Source organism: Taudactylus pleione, unplaced genomic scaffold (genome assembly GCF_031769625.1).
Source record: "Taudactylus pleione unplaced genomic scaffold, aTauple2 ptg000016l, whole genome shotgun sequence".
Classification (NCBI taxonomy): domain Eukaryota; kingdom Metazoa; phylum Chordata; class Amphibia; order Anura; family Myobatrachidae; genus Taudactylus; species Taudactylus pleione.
The window spans coordinates 28276260-28300337 of record NW_028284418.1 but is presented as its reverse complement, the minus strand read 5'-3'; the positions used below and the strand labels follow the sequence as shown (position 1 = coordinate 28300337).

The following is a 24078-nucleotide window of genomic DNA, read 5'->3' as shown; positions in this document are numbered from 1 at the left end:
TGTGGTGGGAGCAAAAGGGTTAATGTCCAGGTAGAAACAATTAGAGCAGTCCAGGTGTGCAGGTAGTGAAACTGAAAACAAACAAGCCAGGTTTGCAGATAGTGAACTGAAGTGCAGGATGTCAGCAGGCTCAGGCACTCAGGTATGGGCAAGGGTGATGGAGGTAGCGGGGTAGTCCAGTGGGAGCTAGGAGCTGACAGGCAGACTGGCAGACAGCGGATTCACAGGAACAGGAAAGCACAGAGAACTCCCTCTCAGCTGGGCTGAGATACACGTTGCACTGGCAAAGAAGGAAGGCACTGACCCTTCCTAAATACCCCATGCCGTGCTGTTACTGGCCGGAGGGAACATGTGACTCACCAGGATTGGCCAGCTGCATCACATGGCCAGAAGGCAAGATGGCGGCGCCCATGCCAAACGGAATGGAAACGCCGCCAGGCCTTACCAGCGCAGAGTGACAACAGGCCTGCACAACAACGCGCGCAGCCAAAGCCCCCCGCAAGACACCAGCTCCGCCACCAGACAGCCCGCGCCACAATGACCTCACAGGTAACACTCGCCTAGCGCCATGCTGAAATACCCTGGCCGTGACAGTACCCCCCCTTTTGGGGTGGCCTCAGGACACTCACCAGGCTTCTCCGGGTGGGCAGAATGGAATCTCCTGATGAGCGTGGGAGCGTGGACATCACCAGTCCAGCAAATACTGTAGATGACCTCTCCGTAGACGAGAGTCCAAGATCTGGGTGACCTCAAACTCAACTCCTCTCTCCGTCTGGACTCGAGGAGAAGCAGGTAGAGCACTATGGAATTTATTCAGGACCAGGGGCTTCAATAAGGAAATATGGAAGGAATTAGGGATTTTTAGGTATGGGGGTAACTGTAGACGATAGGCCACTGGATTAATGACTTCTGTTATGGAGAAGGGACTGATGAAGCGTGGTGCAAATTTCATAGAAGGAACCCTCAGACGAAGATTCCGGGTGGATAACCAGACCTGGCTTCCAACTTGCATGCGTGGAACTATTCTACGCTTCTTATCGGCCTGGGTCTTATAGCGAGAGGATGCCTTCAACAAATCAGACCGAACTTGAGTCCAGATGGCAGCAAAATTCCGCACCGTGTCCTCCACGGCCGGAACATCGAAAACAGGCAGGCTTCGGAATTCGGGAACACGAGGATGAAGGCCATATACAACCTGAAATGGCGTTTGGTTAGTTGACGAGTGGTAGGAAGCATTATGTGCAAACTCAGCCCACGGCAGCAAGGCAGCCCAATTGTCCTGGGAAGATGACATAAAAATTCTTAAGAAAGTCTCTAGATCTTGATTAACTCTCTCGGTGGAGCCGTTGCTTTGCGGATGGTAGGCCGTGGAAAAGTTTAACTTCACTTGAAGAACAGAACACAAAGCCCTCCAGAACCACGGTCAGAGACAATTTCAGCAGGAAGGCCATGTAGACGAAATATGTGTTGGACAAACAACTGTGCCAGGTCAGGGGCAGAAGGTAACTTCTTCAACGGTATATAGTGGACCATCTTAGAAAATCGGTTAATTACAACCCAGATAGTGTTGAAACCTTGAGAGACTGGCAGGTCTGTGACGAAATCCATGGAGAGATGCGTCCATGGACGCGATGGAGTAGGTAATGGAAGCAATTCCCCAGCTGGAGCTTGTCGTGATGATTTATGCTGGGCACAGGAGGAGCAGGAAGAGATAAACTCCATTATATCTGCCTTCATGGAAGGCCACCAATAGTGTCTTTTCAGGAACTCCAAGGTCTTCCGAGTGCCTGAGTGCCCTGGGAAGCGAGAGGAATGTGCCCAAGTGAGAAGCTGCTTCCTTAATTCCGGGGCCACAAATGATTTTCCCGTAGGAGGCTGAAGTTGTAATGCAGCGAAAACTCTTGATTCCAAGACAGGGGTATTGCTTTGATTTTCAGATTGATCATCACAGAGGAGAGCTCTCGATAGGGCATCAGCCTTCTGATTAAGTGCTCCAGACCGGAAAGTCAGGGTGAACTGAAACCTGGCAAAGAATATTGCCCAGCGGGCCAAACGAGGACTCACACATTGGAGGTTTTTGAGAAATAGGAGATTTCTATGGTCCGTAAATACAGTAAATGGAAACTTGGCGCCTTCTAGCAAATATCTCCATTCCTTCAACGCCAACTTTACAGCTAGTAGTTCTTGCTCACCTATGGCGTAGTTCCTTTCGGCAGGAGAGAATTTTTTAGAAAAGAACCCACACGGATGGACTCGGTTGTCCTCATAACGTTGAGATAAGACTGCTCCCACAGCTTCAGATGATGCGTCTACTTCCAACAAAAAAGGCCGGTCCAGATCGGGTTGTCGAAGAACTGGTGCTGAGATAAAGGCCTGTTTTAGAAGATGAAAGGCAGACTCTGCCTCAGGTGACCATTGGGCAGGATTAGCACCTTTGTGAGTCAAGGCTGTAATGGGAGCCAGCAGTGTAGAAAATCCCTTAATGAAGCGTCTATAATAATTGGCGAAGCCCAACAATCTCTGGATGGCCTTCAGTGTCTGAGGTCGGTTCCAATCCAGAATTGCTTGTACCTTCTTGGGGTCCATTTCTAAACTGGAGCCAGATATTACATAGCCGAGAAAAGGTACACTGGGCACTCCAAAGACGCACTTCTCCAGTTTGCAGTAAAGGTGGTTTTCTCTCAAACGGGTCAGGACTTCCTTAACATGTTCTTGATGTTTAGCCACAGAGGGCGAAAAAATCAGTATGTCATCCAGATAGACAACAACCGAAACATATAACAGATCCCGGAAAATCTTTGAAAGACAGCAGGGGCGTTACATAATCCAAAAGGCATTACTAAATACTCGAAATGTCCATCTCTGGTATTAAAAGCGGTCTTCCATTCATCGCCAGCTCGGATACGAATGCGGTTGTAAGCCCCTCTTAGATCTAATTTAGAAAAAATGACAGAGCCCTTGACCCTATCAAACAACTCAGTAAATCAGGGGAAGAGGGTATCGATTTTTTACAGTAATGTCATTAAGGCCTCGATAATCGATACATGGTCTTAGACCACCGTCCTTCTTGCCAACGAAGAAAAACCCAGCTCCGGCAGGTGAAGTAGAAGGGCGGATGAACCCCTTTGCCAGGTTGTCCCGGATGTACTCGGTCATGGCTTGAGTCTCAGGCAAGGACAGCGGATAGGTACGACCACGAGGTGGCATCTTATCAGGTATCAATTCAATTGGACAGTCCCATTCCCTATGAGGGGGTAAGATATCTGCTTGTTGTTCAGAGAAAACGTCGGCAAACATCTGATATTCCTTGGGAATGGCAGAAGAAACTAATGAAACTGTCTTTCTCACAGGTCGAATTTTTGGAAGACAGGATTTCTGACAGTCCATACCCCATGACAGAATCTGCATAGAACTCCAATCAATCCTGGGATGATGTTTACGTAACCAGGGTAGACCGAGAACAATTTCTTGAGAGGCCTCTGATATCACCAGGAATTTTAAGGACTCAGAATGAAGTGCCCCAATTCGGACCAATACAGGTTGAGTCTCTTTGGTGACTATCCCGTTAGTCAGAGGGCGTCCGTCTATCGAGGTCAGAGAGATAGCATGGTTGAGAGACAAACAAGGTATCTGAAATTTATCAATGAAACTAGACGTTATGAAATTTCCGGCTGCTCCTGAGTCGATTAGAGCAGAAGCAAAGACAGGTTTGGGTTTAAGATCCAAGGCTAGGGTAATCGTGAAATCTTTAATTTTTGGAGACGGGTTCATAACTCCTAACTTGATGTCTCCAGGATCAGTTAGGATTTGGCATTTCCCGGTTTACGGGGGCAGGAGATCAGCAGGTGACCAGATTCTCCGCAGTACAGACAGAGGTTCTTTTGCATTCTTCTCTGACGTTCTTCTTTGGAGAGGTGTGTATGATTCACCTGCATAGGCTCCTCTTCAGTGGGAGAAGGAATGGGATGGGTAGAAATGGAGGGGGTAAATGACCTTTGCCGGTCAGTTCTGTTTTTTTCAGCCTGACGTTCCCTGAAGCGTAGGTCAACTTTGATACACAACGAAATCATGTCGTTCAGATTAGTAGGAAGCTCTCGAGTGACTAGATCATCCTTTAGTCGGTCTGACAACCCATGCCAGAAGGCCAAGGTGAGGGCTTCCTCATTCCATTTGAGCTCTGATGCTAAAATTTGAAATTGCACGGCATATTGACTGACAGGACGGACCCCTTGTCTCAGTGTCATGATGTTTGATGATGCTGATACAGTACGCCCAGGTTCATCGAAAATCCTCCTGAAGGATGACACAAAGCCTGCGTAATTATCCAGCAGTGGATCTGAGCGCTCCCAGAGTGGGGAAGCCCATTCCAAGGCCTGGCCGGATAACAGAGAGACTATATAAGCCACTTTAGTTCTTGCAGTTGGAAAGTTGTCAGGCTGCAGGGTAAAATGTATGTCACACTGATTTAGGAATCCTCGGCAGAGTTTAGGATTGCCGTCAAATTTATTTGGTAAAGGAAGACGTAAGCGGGGAGATGATCTGCCTCCTGTATTCCCAGACGCTGATGCGGATGTAGTTGCTGGTACTTCAGGGGTAGAAAAGGAAGTTTGCAAACTATCCTGTCGCTTGGACATCTCTTGCAGAAATTTAGCCATCTGATGCTGCACGTTTTCCAGATTTTCTAATCGACCAGAAATGCACCTGAACAAATCCACTCCTGACTCCTGATCCGTGGCCGGCTCCATGGGGCCAGTGCAAACTGTTACGTTCTGGGTTATTTGTGGACCCAGGGTGGTAGCAGGAGCGATCACAGAAGCAGATTTGTAAATAAAACTAGGATTTTTAATAAGTGCTCGAGTAGACATAAAATGTGGCAGTAAATAAAAGTCCAGGAAAATATAAATGTGCACAAGAGTTCTGTGGTGGGAGCAAAAGGGTTAATGTCCAGGTAGAAACAATTAGAGCAGTCCAGGTGTGCAGGTAGTGAAACTGAAAACAAACAAGCCAGGTTTGCAGATAGTGAACTGAAGTGCAGGATGTCAGCAGGCTCAGGCACTCAGGTATGGGCAAGGGTGATGGAGGTAGCGGGGTAGTCCAGTGGGAGCTAGGAGCTGACAGGCAGACTGGCAGACAGCGGATTCACAGGAACAGGAAAGCACAGAGAACTCCCTCTCAGCTGGGCTGAGATACACGTTGCACTGGCAAAGAAGGAAGGCACTGACCCTTCCTAAATACCCCATGCCGTGCTGTTACTGGCCGGAGGGAACATGTGACTCACCAGGATTGGCCAGCCGCATCACATGGCCAGAAGGCAAGATGGCGGCGCCCATGCCAAACGGAATGGAGACGCCGCCAGGCCTTACCAGCGCAGAGTGACAACAGGCCCGCACAACAACGCGCGCAGCCAAAGCCCCCCGCCAGACACCAGCTCCGCCACCAGACAGCCCGCGCCACAATGACCTCACAGGTAACACTCGCCTAGCGCCATGCTGAAATACCCTGGCCGTGACAGACACTTTTATCAAGGCATACAGAGAACAAACGACATAACATACTTTAAATACTACTCACCCAGTGTAACAACATCGTGCGGCACAGTCCCAGCGGGAGTCCCATGACGTCACATACGGCACCTCGGCGCCGACGTCATAGTCATCCCTAGGGGGCGTTTCCACATCAACGAGTGCAACCATCACCATAGCAACCTGAGAAAGCATAAACAAAGAGACGCAGGACATATGTATGCAAAAAAGGAAAATTCAATAGCAGTCAAAGGACAAATAGTGTCCCAAAAATAACAGTATAGTCCCCAGATGATCAGACAACTGAGAGGTAAATCCGCTAAGCAAACTAAACGGCATATAGAAACAACAACCATATACACAGTAGTACGTGCAAACTTAGAAAAAACAAGAATATGAATTCATTTCATTGAGACCTAATGGTCTCAAGGTCTGCAACACGTGTATCCACCTGGACTCATGTTGTAAAAGGGTACGTCCCCTGTCACCACCTCTATTATGTGGTGGAATCCAGTCAATAATCTTGCTGCGAAGCGTTGCCAGCCCATGTTTGAAATCCCTAAAATGTTTAGCGACCGGTTGGTCCATGGGTCTACCTTCCAGAGTTGCTCTAATGCTGGAGCGATGGAGAGCCATACGCTCCTTTAATTGACGGGTAGTTTTACCTACATAGAGGAGCCCACACGGGCACCTGATGTAGTATACTACATAACGACTAGTGCAGGTGACTGCATGACGTATGTAGAACTTCTTACCAGACCGTGGGTGTAGAAATTATAGGAGCGTATGGCTCTCCATCGCTCCAGCATTAGAGCAACTCTGGAAGGTAGACCCATGGACCAACCGGTCGCTAAACATTTTAGGGATTTCAAACATGGGCTGACGCTTCGCTGCAAGATTATTGACTGGATTCCACCACATAATAGAGGTGGTGACAGGGGACGTACCCTTTTACAACATGAGTCCAGGTGGATACACGTGTTGCAGACCTTGAGACCATTAGGTCTCAATGAAATGAATTCATAGTCTTGTTTTTTCTAAGTTTGCACGGACTACTGTATATATGGTTGTTGTTTCTATATGCCGTTTAGTTTGCTTAGCGGATTTACCTCTCAGTTGTCTGATCATCTGGGGACTGTACTGTTATTTTTGGGACACTATTTGTCCTTTGACTGCTATTGAATTTTCCTTTTTTGCATACATATGTCCTGCGTCTCTTTGTTTATGCTTTCTCAGGTTGCTATGGTGATGGTTGCACTTGTTGATGCGGACACGCCCCCTAGGGATGACGATGACGTTGGCGCCGTATGTGGCGTCATGGGACTCCCGCTGGGACTGTGCCGTTACACTGGGTGAGTAGTATTTAAGGTATGTTATGTCGTTTGTTCTCTGTATGTCTTGATAAAAGTGTCATTACACTGAAACGTTGACCTTCAGCACAGTTGCTTCGTTGTGGATTTTTTATTGAGTCTCTAGGAGTGCCGTCCGTGTTTCCTATGATATATTCTCTCTGTTTGGAAAGGCACCGGAGCATCACGTTTATTGACTGAGTGCCGGGTTCATGTTGGTTTCTGCATTTGCCTTCTCACATCACTTGTGTTTAGGCAGTTTGACCAAGGCACCAGTCTTCTGTTTATCAAGTACCTTATCTCTGTTTTCACTTTAGTTCACAGTGGGCATTATTCAATTACCTCACAAGGTATTGTTGTCTTTCACCTCCTCTACATTTATTGGGGGGTATGACGGAGACACAAGAAAACACTGAGATTGCGGGACTTTCTAACATTATATTACCATTGGGTGAAGTACTTGGCTTCTCTGATGTGGAAGCAGAAAACATTTTGTTTAAAGATAACTTGGAAACTACTGCAGGCGAGGAATCTGTGGAGCAACTTACAGCACAATTATTACGTTTAAAAAAACGTGAATCGTGATTATGCCGAATTGAAGGTGTACAGTTGGATTAACAATAGAGGACAGAACCCTGATAGGAGACAGAGATATAAACCACGAAAATTCCCTTTGGAAACTGATTCATAAGCTACAGCTATTTCTTCCAGTGATACGGAATGTGCCTCGGTAGCTGGCAACAAATCCACACAGAGACCCCCCTTTAGGGGTTCGTACTCGGGCCAGAACCGACACACAGGCAGAACCAAAACCCGCAGGGGAGGCCAGTGGACGAGGTCGATCAAGAAGGGTCTACAAGAAGAAGATGTAGTGTTCAATCTGTCCTCTCGCATTTTAACGGAAGATGAAACTGCAGTTCTTAGCAGGGGGTTATCTTTTGGTCCGACACATGGCTCCAACACGTTCAAGGACATTATCAACTTACATAGATTCACCAGAAAAATGAGACTTAGGAGCACTTTGGTGTTTCTGAGCCCTCTATCCAACCGGCCTTTCCAGTGGCTAAAAAAGCTGGATTTGATCCTATCTCGAGTAATGTAGCCATTAAACACTTTACTAACTGCATGGAGAAGCATATTGAGGCTCAGACCGAGAAGGATAAACACAATTCATTGATGCCCAATACATCCAATTTGTCCGGCAGGGAGAGGCGGGCACTACAGGATCTTAGTGGCTATAGAGATATAGTCATCCGCCCTGCAGACAAGGGGGGCGCGATCATTGTACAAAACACACTGGACTGTAAACAAGAAATATATAATCAATTGTCAGATCCTGTGGTGTACCAACAGCTAAGTGGTGATCCTACTCTAGCATTCAAAAAAGAACTTGACGACATTCTCAATACAGCATTATCCAACAACGTGATCACAAAGAATATATATGATGCTCTAATACAGGATTGGCCCAAGATTCCGATCCTATACACGATCCCTAAATTGCACAAGAATGCTACCACTCCTCCGGGAAGGCCTATCATCGCCGCAAGGGATTCCTTATACTACATAGTATCCCAGTACCTTGACTTTCTGCTACAACCAGTCGTACAAGCCCAAGCCACCATACTTCGAGATACCACTTCTTTCATTTTACATTTACAACGGTTATCCCCTCTGCCCTCCAAACAATTAATGTGTGTAGTTGATGTTGTAAGCCTCTACACTTGCATACCTCATCAACGAGGACTGGAGGCTATCAAACGCATTCTTATCAACAATCCAGCCTATACAGGTCCTGACATTTCGTTTTTTTTAACACTTCTGGAACTCACGTTATCTAGGAATTATTTTTTATTTGATAATAAGTTTTTTTGTGCAGAAATCTGGTTGTGCGATGGGATCCTGTGTGGCTTCCAGCTTCGCCAATTTGTTCATGTGCGAGGTTGAGAGGGACCTATTCTTTTCTGGTTCAGCCACACAGGATCTCATCGCAGCGTACTTTCGTTATATAGGTGACATTTTTATTCTTTGGACTGGTTCGGCTGAAACGTTCATCAACATAATGTCGGAGATCAATACTTGTGATGCAGCTGTTAAATTTACATTTGAGCACAGCTGTACGTCCATCAACTTCTTGGATGTGGCAATTACTATTGGAGATGATCTACAGATTAATACCTCTATTTTCTTTAAAGCCACGTATAGAAATACCTTTTTACGGGCAGAGAGTTTCCATCCACCAGCCCTTAAGAAAGGCCTACCGTATTCCCAGTTTTTACGGATCATACGTATCTGTAATGATCCTCAAGATGTGATTCTTCAAATTGATAAAATGTCTCTGAAATTTCTGGCTAGGGGATATAATCCAAGGGCCTTAAAGGAGGCTAAACTTAAAGCGTTAAGAGTATCCAGAATGGCAGCGTTGAATTCAACTGTAAGAACTGTTGATCAAAATAAAATGATTTGGGTACAAGATTTTTCACCGAGCTCTGGGGCCATAATGTGCAAGGCCAGACAAATGTGGCCTCTGGTCACCGATGACCCTTCATTGGACATGATGAAAAACTCTAGAATTGTATCCTCCTTCAAAAGGGGACGCAACATTAAGGACAATGTGGTACATAATGATGTCTCACAGCACGGTGCTAGTATGCCTGTACATTTCCTGACTAGGAAGCCAGGTAATTATAGATGCACTGGCTGCATTACCTGTAGCCATTTGGAAACGCTCAATGTATTTCTACACCCACGATCTCGTAAGAAGTTCTACATACGTCATGCAGTCACCTGCGCTAGTCGTTATGTAGTATACTACATCAGGTGCCCGTGTGGGCTCCTCTATGTAGGTAAAACTACCCGTCAATTAAAGGAGCATATGGCTCTCCATCGCTCCAGCATTAGAGCAGCTCTGGAAGGTAGACCCATGGACCAACCGGTCGCTAAACATTTTAGGGATTTCAAACATGGGCTGACAATGCTTCGCTGCAAGATTATTGACTGGATTCCACCACATAATAGAGGTGGTGACAGGGGACGTACCCTTTTACAACATGAGTCCAGGTGGATACACGTGTTGCAGACCTTGAGACCATTAGGTCTCAATGAAATGAATTCATAGTCTTGTTTTTTCTAAGTTTGCACGGACTACTGTATATATGGTTGTTGTTTCTATATGCCGTTTAGTTTGCTTAGCGGATTTACCTCTCAGTTGTCTGATCATCTGGGGACTGTACTGTTATTTTTGGGACACTATTTGTCCTTTGACTGCTATTGAATTTTCCTTTTTTGCATACATATGTCCTGCGTCTCTTTGTTTATGCTTTCTCAGGCTGCTATGGTGATGGTTGCACTTGTTGATGCGGACACGCCCCCTAGGGATGACGATGACGTCGGCGCCGAGGCGCCGTATGTGGCGTCATGGGACTCCCGCTGGGACTGTGCTGCACGATGTTGTTACACTGGGTGAGTAGTATTTAAGGCATGTTATGTCGTTTGTTCTCTGTATGTCTTGATAAAAGTGTCATTACACTGAAACGTTGACCTTCAGCACAGTTGCTTCGTTGTGGATTTTTTATTGAGTCTCTAGGAGTGCCGTCCGTGTATCCTATTATATATTCTCTCTGTTTGGAAAGGCACCGGAGCATCACGTTTATTGACTGAGTGCCGGGTTCATGTTGGTTTCTATATATATATATATATATATATATATATATATATATATATATATACATACATACACACACATACATTATATATATATATATATATATATATATATTGTGACACAGTTAGGTTAGGGGGTCCCTCTCCTGGGTAGAGGACTCCTTCCTTACACACACACACAGCAGCAGGGAAGCAGCACACCAGTCTGGATGCAAGTACAAGCTGGTCGGGGCCAGTCTTTATTGTACAATGTCAGAAATATAAAGAAAACATAAATATAAATCCTAGCCCTGTCGGGGCACTAACTTCACAAGTAGTTCCCTCACTACCAGAACCTGGCAGGGCCTAATGCCCTCGCCAGCAACAAAGGCACAGCACAACACTCACAGTTAGGTTTCCAAGTGTCTCTGAGCAAACTCCCTGCCTGCTCTCCCAGGTGAGACACTCAGCCCTAAACACACTAGGCTTATATTGGCCACTCTCAGGTGGAAACCCTAACAAGCCTGTTACCAGGCTGTGAGAACCAAAACCTGGAGTGGCCGTGGGTGGAGCCCTCCCTCTCCTCTCACCCACAACCCCCAGGTCCCAAACCGGCTTTTCAAAAAGCCGAAACTCAAGCCTGCTACACTGCAGACTTTCTCCTGGGGGTTTAAAACACATAAGACAGGAATCTGGGACAAATGTTTCTGCCACAGACCACTTTACCAATGATCCTATCACATATCCCCCCCCTTTGTTTCGACCTGTGGGGCGGAACAACTGAAGCCCCCAAACAATGAACGCGTGACAATGCGTCTGCATTGGCCAGCTGGCTTCCTGGCCTGTGTTCCACTGAAAATGTAAAAGTTTGTAACGCCAAGAACCATCTCGTAATTCTCACATTACTGTCCTTATTTTCGGACATCCACTTCAAAGGGGCATGGTCAGTGATCAATTTGAACTTTCTTCCAACCAAGTAGTACCTGAGAGCCTCTAATGCCCACTTTATGGCCAATGCCTCCTTCTCCACTGTGGCATAGTTTCTCTCATGAACATTCAACTTTCTACTTAGATAGAAAATAGGGTGTTCCTCACCCTCCTTGTTCTGGGACAGGACCGCTCCTATACCCACTTCTGATGCATCGGTTTGTACTATGAATTCCCTTTCAAAATTAGGAGTCATCAGGACTGGTTGGGAACACAACGCTACTTTCAACTCCTGAAAAGCTTTCTCTGCCTCAGGACTCCATTCTACCATGACTTTTTGTTTGCCTTTGTCAGGTCAGTCAGTGGGACTGCCATGGTGGCAAAGTTGGGTATAAACCTCCTGTAGTACCCCGTAATTCCCAAGAAGGCTCTCACCTGCTTCTTATTCAGAGGCCGTGGCCAGTTTTGTATGGCATCAACTTTATTGAGCTGAGGCTTTATCAGGCTTCTGCCAATGGTGTATCCCAGATATTTTACCTCCTCCATGCCTAGACAACACTTTTTTGGGTTGGCTGTCAAACCTGCCTTATAGATGGAGTCCAACACTGCTTGTACCCTGGGTAAGTGAGACTGCCAATCAGGACTATGAATGACCACGTCATCCAGATAAGCAGCCGCATACCGTCTATGGGGCCTTAGAATCCTGTCCATCATTCTTTGGAAGGTAGCAGGTGCCCCATGTAGCCCGAAGGGCAACATCTTGTACTGAAACAAGCCCTCTGGCGCTGAAAAAGCTGTCTTTTGTTTGGCGCTCTCGGTTAACGGTACTTGCCAATACCCTTTGGTTAGGTCAAGAGTGGTTAAATACCTTGCCGTCCCTAGTCTCTCAATCAGTTCATCCACTCTTGGCATCGGGTAGGCATCGAATTTTGAAACACTGTTCAATTTTCCGGAAGTCATTGCAGAAACGCACACTCCCGTCGGGCTTTGGAATCAACACAATGGGACTTGACCATTCACTATGTGATTCTTCAATAACCCCTAACTCTAGCATATTTTTAATTTCTTTCGACACCGATTCTCTTTGTGCTTCTGGTAACCTATAGGGCTTTAGATTAACTTTAACCCCTGGGTCAGTGATGATGTCATGTTTAATGACCGAGGTTTTCCCAGGTACGTCAGAGAACAGCACCCTATTTCTGATCAGAAACTCCTTGACCTCTTGTTGTTGAATTGCCGACAGGGTTTTTGCCACTGTCACTTCGGGAACTAAGGGCCCTGGATTTACTGGAGGGGCTCGGACGGCCGACAGTACCGTTCTATCTTTCCAGGGCTTTAACAGATTTATATGGTATATCTGTTCCGGCTTTCTTTTCCCCGGCTGGTAAACTTTGTAATTGACCTGCCCCACTCTTTCTAAGCTTTCAAAGGGCCCTTGCCATTTAGCCAAAAGTTTATTTTCCACAGTGGGAACCAACACTAACACTCTGTCCCCAGGAGCAAAGCTGCGTAACCGAGCATTGCGGTTGTATACCCTCTGCTGTGCCTGTTGAGCCTGTCCCAGGTGCGCTCTCACTATCGGCACTACCGCAGCAATTCTCTCCTGCATTTGAGAAACATACTCAATCACCGTTTTGTAAGGACTAGACTGCCCCTCCCATGTCTCTTTGGCAATGTCTAGTAACCCCTTTGGGTGTCTCCCATACAACAAGTCGAAGGGTGAAAACCCGGTGGAGGACTGGGGAACCTCTCTTATGGCCAACAATAAATACGGCAATAAGTAATCCCAATCCCTACCATCCTTGTCGACCACTTTCCTAAGCATGTGTTTTAACGTCTTTTTAAACCTCTCGACCAGCCCATCGGTTTGGGGGTGATAAACCGAAGTTCTTAACTGTTCAATTTTGAACAGGCGGCATAACTCTTTCATGACTTTTGACATAAACGGTGTACCCTGGTCAGTTAGTATCTCCTTGGGTATACCCAGCCTGCTAAAGACATGAACTAGCTCTCTGGCAATGGCCTTGGTTGACGTATTGCGCAACGGGATCGCTTCCGGGTACCTGGTAGCGTAATCCATTATGACCAGAATATATTGGTGTCCCCTGGCAGACTTCATTAAGGGTCCAACCAAATCCATCGCTATTCTTTCAAACGGCACCTCTATAATAGGCAATGGAACTAGTGGACCCTTAAAATGTGGCCTGGAAGCATGATACTGACACTCAGGGCAGGATGCGCAAAAGTCAGACACCTCTTTATGAAGCTCGGGCCAGAAAAACCTCTGCATTATTCGCTCAGTGGTTTTCTCTACCCCTAGATGGCCTGCCGTTATATGACCATGGGTCAGATCCAACACTGTTCTTCTGTAGGCTTTGGGAACTATTAGATGTTCCACAATATCTTCCCCCTTCTTAGTCACCTGATATAACAAATCCTGACACATTGCCATGTGGGGATAGGACAAAGGACTATCAGGGTCTACGGGTTTACCATCAACTACTTTTACATTCTCCCTGGCTTTTACCAAAGTAGGGTCATTCAACTGCTCCACGGCAAAGACCTCTCTTCTGACCTCTAAATCAGGCAGACGATCACCTGGCCCAACAACACTTCCCACCTCAATGGGAGGCACATCAGTTGGCGGGCCACCGTCACGTTCCGCATTCTCTAGTTCGCCAACCATAGTAGAAAAAGGGAATAACTCTGACTCAGAAGAAACTCCCTCCTCCACTACATCGACAACCTTCTCAAATGGATCGGGGTTGTTCACCTCTGGAACAAAATGGCTTTCCCACAACTTCCAGAAGTGAGCAAAGTCTCTCCCCAATATTGCATCGTACACCAGACCATGCACCAAACCCACAGAAACTATAGCAGAGCCACATGGTGTCTCGATGTTCACCTCGGCCGTAACATAATATCGAGTATCCCCATGTATGCAGGTCACACCAACAGTTTTCCCTGTATACCTCAAGGGGTTCACCAGCTCAGCTTTTATAAGTGTCACCAAGCTACCAGAGTCTAACAGTGCCTCTACTCGGTTGCCATCTACAATGAGTACACACATGTGCTTATCAGTCTCAGCCTGCCGGTCAGCCGTACAGGCTGTCTGTGCAAAGAAAGACCCCCTGTGGTAGACATGAGCAGTATCACATTGCATAGGTTCAGTTGTAAGTGAACAATTAGCGGCAATATGGCCGAAGCCACCACATCGGAAACACTGAGTCATATTAATGTCTAGTCGTTTACGGGGCAAGAACCTTCCTGGCCTGGCAGGCCTGTCTCCAGGTTCTACACCCTCAGTCTTAGGTACATTCCACTGCCCAGCACCCTTCTCCCCTGGAACAGTCTTACCAGTGTCTGTGGGAGTTCGCCGGTGCGCCATCGGGGCTCGGTGGGGCATACTCATCAGCTCCCCAGCCGCCACGTACCTCTCCACCAGCTCGACCAACTGGTCCGCGGACTTAGGGTCTGCATGGCTCACCCACTTGCGCAGAGTCACGGGTAATGATCGCAGGTACCGGTCCATCACGACCCTTTCCACGATCTGTGGTCCCGTCAGAGTCTCGGGCTGTAGCCATTTTGAGGACGGATGGACGAGGTCATGCATCTGTGAACGTGGAGGCTTGTCCCTATGGAACTCCCAGCGGTGGACCCGTTGGGCACGAACAAAGGTGGTGACTCCCAAGCGAGTTAGGATCTCCTGTTTTAGTTTTTTATAGTCCTTGGCATCAGCCAGGCATAAGTCGAAATATGCTTTTTGTGGCTCACCAGACAAAAAAGGTGCCACCAGACTTGCCCACTGCTCCTTGGGCCAACTCTCCCTTTCGGCCGTTCTTTCAAATGCGGCGAGATAGGCCTCCACATCATCGCCCGAAGTCATCTTTTGGAGGAAGTGACTGGCTCGTACGGAGTGAGTGGTGGTGGGAGGACCAGTATTAACATCTCTGGGCCGGGCGACCAGGTGCTGTACCACCTCTCTTATGGCCTGGCTGTTTTCCGCTAAGGCCTGGCGGGTTTCCTCAATGGCGACCTGTTGAAGTCTGTTAGTCTCCTGCTGAGCTCTGGTAGATTCCTGCTGAGCTGCTGTAGCTTGGAGCAAGGCCTTAATGATTTCCTCCATTTTGTCCTGGGGTGTAGATTGGAAGCTGAACCTTGCCTCTCTGAGCATTGGCTGATGCCTCCTCTATGGGACTCCAAGGACACAGTGTTATTTCCACACTCACAAATTGGGTGTCTGTCCCTTTAATTTTTAAATGGAAAGTTTTCCTCTTGCTGCAACTTCAGTGTGTGTGGTTGCCCCTATTCTCCACCATATTGTGACACAGTTAGGTTAGAGGGTCCCTCTCCTGGGTAGAGGACTCCTTCCTTACACACACACACAGCAGCAGGGAAGCAGCACACCAGTCTGGATGCAAGTACAAGCTGGTCGGCACCAGTCTTTATTGTACAATGTCAGAAATATAAAGAAAACATAAATATAAATCCTAGCCCTGTCGGGGCACTAACTTCGCAGGTAGTTTCCTCACTACCAGAACCTGGCAGGGCCTAATGCCCTCGCCAGCAACAAAGGCACAGCACAACACTCACAGTTAGGTTTCCAAGTGTCTCTGAGCAAACTCCCTGCCTGCTCTCCCAGGTGAGACACTCAGCCCTAAACACACTAGGCTTATATTGGCCACTCTCAGGTGGAAACCCTAACAAGCCTGTTACCAGGCTGCGATAACCAAAACCTGGAGTGGCCGTGGGTGGAGCCCTCCCTCTCCTCTCACCCACAACCCCCAGGTCCCAAACCGGCTTTTCAAAAAGCCGAAACTCAAGCCTGCTACACTGCAGACTTTCTCCTGGGGGTTTAAAACACATAAGACAGGAATCTGGGACAAATGTACCTGCCACAGACCACTTTAACAATGATCCTATCACAATATAAATATATATATATACATATAATGTAAATTCGAGAGTGCAGGCACTCCTATAACTGGTAAGTACTTGCCGTGGTGCACACAGTGGAGATAAACAGCGGGTCAAATCGGTGCCACTCTTCGGGCTTGAAATAAACAGGAAATATACACAACTGCCAGACGTGAAAGTCAACGTTTCAAGTTTAATCACTCGTCATCAGGACATACAAATATGAAGTGAAATTTTACCTTATATACCCATCGTCTCACCAGGTGTGCCTGGAAGTCACCTGGGTCAGCATCCGGCTGCCGTTCCGTCTCCGGCGCACACCGATGACGTCATTGGCAGCCGACGCGTCACCAAGGCAACCAGACTCACTCAACACATGTGTGATAATCATAATACAAAAGACATGTACAAACACTTAATAAAAGTGCAGTTAAATAAACATGGATTAAACAATGTGCTGTGCGACAGTAACTAATACTAAAAGATCACCAATTAGTTAAAGATGCCAAATATACTAAGCCAATAAATCCTATTCGATTAATTTATGCATATAAACATTGCACCTCAATAGTTGATCCCGTTGGTACATATAAACCGTCTCCCAATAATATATTGATAAAGATACCATTGTTATTGGCTACAATATTTATAGTATAGCAGTATAATATATAATTAATCAGAAAAAAAATGTAAATGTTAGATGATCGTTCAGCCCCTTAGGTTTAACAGTATCTAAATAGTAAATCCATTTCGTTTCCAATTGTAATAATGATCTATGACGATCTCCTCCCCGTGGATTCTCAGGTACATTAACGATAATCATGTGTTTAAGATTAGCCATGTTATGTTTTTTCTCAAAGTAGTGTCTTGCCACCGGTTGTTCAGAAGGTTTACCACTGAGAGCCAAGCGAATGGCAGACCTGTGGAGTGCCATTCGCTCCTTAGAGGGGCGAATGGTTTTGCCCACATAACAGAGTCCACATGGACATTTAATCAAATAAATGACATAAGAGCTAGAACATGTCAAAGGATATCTTATAGTATATTTAAGTCCCGTATAAGGATGTGAGAAAAATTTACCAGTTATCATATGTCCGCACGTAACACACCCTATACATTTATAACACCCCCCGCATTTCTTTTGAGTGCCCGCAGGGATAGTAATAAGATTAGTAATATCAGATTTTACCAATAAATCCCTCAAATTTTTGTTTCTCTTTAGGCATGGGCGTATAGTAAGATGTTTAAGACTCCTGAGATCTTTATCTTGTTGTACAATAGGCCACAGAGATTGCGTAGTTTTATTGATAATCTTGTTAGCCACATTGTATTTACGTGGCCAATTGATCTTGTTGTCATAACTGTTGTTCAAATTGTTGCTTTTTTGCAAAAGATCTTTTCTAGATAGATTATCAACTCTAGCTCTAGCCTGTTTTAAAGAAGCGGTAGAATATCCTCTTGCTCTAAATTTATTGTGCATATCTTGGAGATCTTTCTCAACCCTATCTGGATCACTAGTGATTCTTTTAACCCTGACTAACTGCGAGTAGGGCAAACTATTTATTGTGGTCACAGGGTGATGGCTAGAAGCCAAAAGGATCGTAATTTGATCCGTTGGTTTAGTGTATATAAAAGTATTGAGCTTGTTCTGTTCCTTGTATATAGTAACGTCCAAAAAATTAACCTGTTCAAGACTGAGATTGAATGTAAATTTAATAGGACAGTTACTACTATTGATCTCTTCCATTAGTGTGATAAAATCACTCTGGTTACCTTTCCAAAATAGGAGCACATCGTCTATATAGCGACAGTAAAAGATGTTATCCCTAACATCCCTATTGAAATATAATTTTTTCTCTATAGTGAACATGTAACTGTTCGCATAAGCCGGGGCCACATGTGAGCCCATGGCACAGCCAGTGCGTTGGAAAAAAAATTGACCATTGAAATAGAAATAATTCCTGTATAACACCTGTTCTAATAGAGACATAAAAAAGGTGAAATCTGGGCCTTTGTATAAGCTGGTATTGTACAGTAGCTCGTAGGTGGCTTTCATACCATCTTGGTGTGGTATGTTCGTGTACAAGCTAGTAATATCTAACGTGCACATCCAAGAATTAGGTGGTAAGTCCCCCAGTTCCTCTAATTTGTTCAATAACGTGGTGGTATCTTTTAAATATGTGAGTTCTGCCTGTACACATGGCTGTAAGTAATGATCTAAATATTTAGAAATTGAACTGTATAGACTGTCCCTAGCCGAGATAATCGGATGGCCTGGAGGTCTTTCCAGGTTTTTATGAATTTTTGGGACACTATATAGTAATGGCACTTTGGGAAAGTCCGTTTTTAAAAACTCCTTAGTATCTAAATCAATGATTTTATTGGTCAAAGCTTCATTCAGAGTAGAGTCCAAGTAATCTTTAAATCGGCCGGTAGGATCAGCATCTAATTTCATATAAACTGGCGAATCAGCTAGTTGTCCATCAATGTCCTCAATGTAGTATGAGAGGTCTAATAGAACAATTCCACCGCCCTTGTCAGCCGGACGGTAAACTACATCCCGATAAGAGCTCATGTCCTTGATGGCTTGTTGTTCTTCACATGTGAGGTTGTACCTTAAAGGGGGCTCCCTGCTGATCTGTTCTAGAACTTGCATATCAAGGATTTTCATAAAACTTTGTCGAGAGATATTATTAGATGGGGGTCAAAGTTTGATTTCTTCTTAAAGTCTTTAATGGGCATTGTAGTCGATAACCTGTCTTCTTTTCCAAAGTATTATTTCAACTTGAGTTGTCTGTATAACAGACTTTGTTCTATTCTCCACTCAAGGTGATTAAACTTAGTGGTGGGAATAAAGCTAAATCCTTTATTTAGAACTTGTAGTTGTATATCTGAGAAAGTTCTGGATGACAGATTAAAGACTGTACTTATTTTTTCCGTCCCCTGTCCTTGCCTCTTGTAATGGCCTCGGCGGCATTGGCTCCCTCTCCTTGTGGATCTATGTTTCTTCCTCGCCCAGCACGAGTGTTCACCCCTAAAGGGGGGCGCCGATGTGTGTGTGCACCTTTTGTTGGTTGTTGGCTGTCCTCTCCCGATGAGGTATATGCCTCACTGGATCTTGTTAACTTCAGAAAACAGAAATTTTAAAAAGTTAATCAGGATTATGTGGAACAGCGGGTCTATCGTTGGTTGAATGGCTCTAACAAGCAGCCAGGGAGACCACGACATTTTGGTCCCCGTAAATATCACTCCAGGAGAGATGTACAAACGTCCAGTGAGGCATATACCTCATCGGGAGAGGACAGCCAACAACCAACAAAAGGTGCACACACACATCGGCGCCCCCCACTCGTGCTGGGCGAGGAAGAAACATAGATCCACAAGGAGAGGGGGCCAATGCCGCCGAGGCCATTACAAGAGGCAAGGGCAGGGGACGGAAAAAATAAGTACAGTCTTTAATCTGTCATCCAGAACTTTCTCAGATATACAACTACAAGTTCTAAATAAAGGATTGAGCTTTATTTCCACCACTAAGTTTAATCACCTTGAGTGGAGAATAGAACAAAGTCTGTTATACAGACAACTCAAGTTGAAAGAATACTTTGGAAAAGAAGACAGGTTATCGACTACAATGCCCATTAAAGACTTTAAGAAGAAATCAAACTTTGACCCCCCATCTAATAATATCTCTCTACAAAGTTTTATGAAAATCCTTGATATGCAAGTTCTAGAACAGATCAGCAGGGAGCCCCCTTTAAGGTACAACCTCACATGTGAAGAACAACAAGCCATCAAGGACATGAGCTCTTATCGGGATGTAGTTTACCGTCCGGCTGACAAGGGCGGTGGAATTGTTCTATTAGACCTCTCATACTACATTGAGGACATTGATGGACAACTAGCTGATTCGCCAGTTTATATGAAATTAGATGCTGATCCTACCGGCCGATTTAAAGATTACTTGGACTCTACTCTGAATGAAGCTTTGACCAATAAAATCATTGATTTAGATACTAAGGAGTTATTAAAAACGGACTTTCCCAAAGTGCCATTACTATATAGTGTCCCAAAAATTCATAAAAACCTGGAAAGACCTCCAGGCCATCCGATTATCTCGGCTAGGGACAGTCTATACAGTTCAATTTCTAAATATTTAGATCATTACTTACAGCCATGTGTACAGGCAGAACCCACATATTTAAAAGATACCACCACGTTATTGAACAAATTAGAGGAACTGGGGGACTTACCACCTAATACTTGGATGTGCACGTTAGATATTACTAGCTTGTACACGAACATACCACACCAAGATGGTATGAAAGCCACCTACGAGCTACTGTACAATACCAGCTTATACAAAGGCCCAGATTTCACCTTTTTTTATGTCTCTATTAGAACAGGTGTTATACAGGAATTATTTCTATTTCAATGGTCAATTTTTTCTCCAACGCACTGGCTGTGCCATGGGCTCACATGTGGCCCCGGCTTATGCGAACAGTTACATGTTCACTATAGAGAAAAAAATTATATTTCAATAGGGATGTTAGGGATAACATCATCTTTTACTGTCGCTATATAGACGATGTGCTCCTATTTTGGAAAGGTAACCACAGTGATTTTATCACACTAATGGAAGAGATCAATAGTAGTAACTGTCCTATTAAATTTACATTCAATCTCAGTCTTGAACAGGTTAATTTTTTGGACGTTACTATATACAAGGAACAGAACAAGCTCAATACTTTTATATACACTAAACCAACGGATCAAAATACGATCCTTTTGGCTTCTAGCCATCACCCTGTGACCACAATAAATAGTTTGCCCTACTCGCAGTTAGTCAGGGTTAAAAGAATCACTAGTGATCCAGATAGGGTTGAGAAAGATCTCCAAGATATGCACAATAAATTTAGAGCAAGAGGATATTCTACCGCTTCTTTAAAACAGGCTAGAGCTAGAGTTGATAATCTATCTAGAAAAGATCTTTTGCAAAAAAGCAACAATTTGAACAACAGTTATGACAACAAGATCAATTGGCCACGTAAATACAATGTGGCTAACAAGATTATCAATAAAACTACACAATCTCTGTGGCCTATTGTACAACAAGATAAAGATCTCAGGAGTCTTAAACATCTTACTATACGCCCATGCCTAAAGAGAAACAAAAATTTGAGGGATTTATTGGTAAAATCTGATATTACTAATCTTATTACTATCCCTGCGGGCACTCAAAAGAAATGCGGGGGGTGTTATAAATGTATAGGGTGTGTTACGTGCGGACATATGATAACTGGTAAATTTTTCTCACATCCTTATACGGGACGTAAATATACTATAAGATATCCTTTGACATGTTCTAGCTCTTATGTCATTTATTTGATTAAATGTCCATGTGGACTCTGTTATGTGGGCAAAACCATTCGCCCCTTTAAGGAGCGAATGGCACTCCACAGGTCTGCCATTCGCTTGGCTCTCAGTGGTAAACCTTCTGAACAACCGGTGGCAAGACACTACTTTGAGAAAAAACATAACATGGCTAATCTTAAACACATGATTATCGTTAATGTACCTGAGAATCCACGGGGAGGAGATCGTCATAGATCATTATTACAATTGGAAACGAAATGGATTTACTATTTAGATACTGTTAAACCTAAGGGGCTGAACGATCATCTAACATTTACATCTTTTTTCTGATTAATTATATTATACTGCTATACTATAAATATTGTAGCCAATAACAATGGTATCTTTATCAATATATTATTGGGAGACGGTTTATATGTACCAATGGGATCAACTATTGAGGTGCAGTGTTTATATGCATAAATTAATCGAATAGGATTTATTGGCTTAGTATATTTGGCATCTTTAACTAATTGGTGATCTTTTGGTATTAGTTACTGTCGCACAGCACATTGTTTAATCCATGTTTATTTAACTGCGCTTTTATTAAGTGTTTGTACATGTCTTTTGTATTATGATTATCACACATGTGTTGAGTGAGTCTGGTTGCCTTGGTGACGCGTCGGCTGCCAATGACGTCATCGGTGTGCGCCGGAGACGGAACGGCAGCCGGATGCTGACCCAGGTGACTTCCAGGCACACCTGGTGAGACGATGGGTATATAAGGTAAAATTTCACTTCATATTTGTATGTCCTGATGACGAGTGATTAAACTCGAAACATTGACTTTCACGTCTGGCAGTTGTGTATATGTCCTGTTTATTTCAAGCCCGAAGAGTGACACCGATTTGACCCGCTATATATATATATATATATATATATAATATGTGTGTGTGTATGTATTGTATACACACAAGTCAGAGGCCCAGACCATACTGGGATGATATTAGCGAAAGTAACTTATGAGCTACATGTGTGAAAGCTCTTGTTCTCAATTATCATTGTGTCCTATGTTGCAAATTTTAGAACTGCAAGATAAGGCCAAATACCACCAAAACAAAATACAGTAAGGACTCAGGACCTCATTCAGAGTCGGTCGTAGCTGCTGCACGGTCGTATGGGCTTCGGCCGCAAAATCATAAACGGAAGCGATCATACGGCTGGTCGATCGTAAACAAAGTGACGCCCATTCGTTAGCACTGCACCTCCTCTAGCTACCAACTGATCTGATCTAACGACCGAGACAGTCATAGTCAGGCGCTGTCAGTCGTTGTATGCTAATTATGTTCTGATGTTTGTGGCCGTATGTGTTGTTTTGATGGTCACATGTCATGTTTACATGGACTATCGATCAGCTTGTTATGAGCTTGTTGTCAATTATCTTTCTCCCAGGACCACCACCTCTGGCAGCCCAACAGCCACCCCCGCAAGTATGGAGAGCCCTATGCCTAGGCCTGAGGAAATACCATCTACCTCTGGCCAGGCCAGTCGGCGGGTTACACGCCAGTCGGCTGTCCGTAGCTTACCTCTTCCTCTGAGCCGGCCCAAATGACGCAAGTAGCCCTGGATATCTCCTCCCTCACCTCTTGTCCAGTCCCCATATTTCTTGTCACCAATGTCTCAAGCTCATTTTTTATTTTTTTTTATTTTAATTTTAGAATTGTGGTTTTTATTTTTTATTTTTATTTATAGGCAAATGTTGCCCTAACAATTGTAACTAAAATTGTGATTAAAGGCTAATTTCCTAAAAAAAACAAAATTTTATTAACAAAATTTCTATATTTAACTATATCAATGTATAAATGGTTTAAAAAGTATGGTATCTGAAAAGGCTGCTACGCAAAACACAATGCTATGTTTTAAAAAATGCCAGAAAAACATAAGTTAAAAAAGCACAAATAAACAGTTGTGTTACGAATTCCCTAATGCACACGCAAGTGAAATCATTTACAAGGTAATTAGCAGTGTTAATAGTTACAATGCACCAATCTTAGCTGCTTGGTTTGTGTGGTTCCAATTAGAAACATCACAAGTAACATCGGATTAACGATTGTACTGTTGTGGCTTACGGACGCTTCTTGCCTACCTTAGCCTGGACGATCATCCTGTTCATAGAGTGACGTTGTCATGCATCCGCAATTCATGGTCGTATGAAGCAGATAATTTATGCACTCCCCTAAAATGCCTGGAAACGCTGAAGAACGCCTTCGTTTGCAGACCACCACCCCCGTATACACCCACAAACGGACTTTCCTGTCAATCAACTTTCGCAAGCCACTTCCATTTCGGAAGCCCTACGACCGACAGTA

At 44.6% G+C, this 24078-nt stretch overlaps 1 protein-coding gene across 5 annotated transcripts in view; it reads right to left on the bottom strand.

Moving 5' to 3' along the window:
• The window catches only part of AIFM2 (AIF family member 2, ferroptosis suppressor), a 91310-nt gene that overhangs the window by 30726 nt on the left and 36506 nt on the right, over window positions 1-24078 (bottom strand). The window lies entirely within an intron of this gene.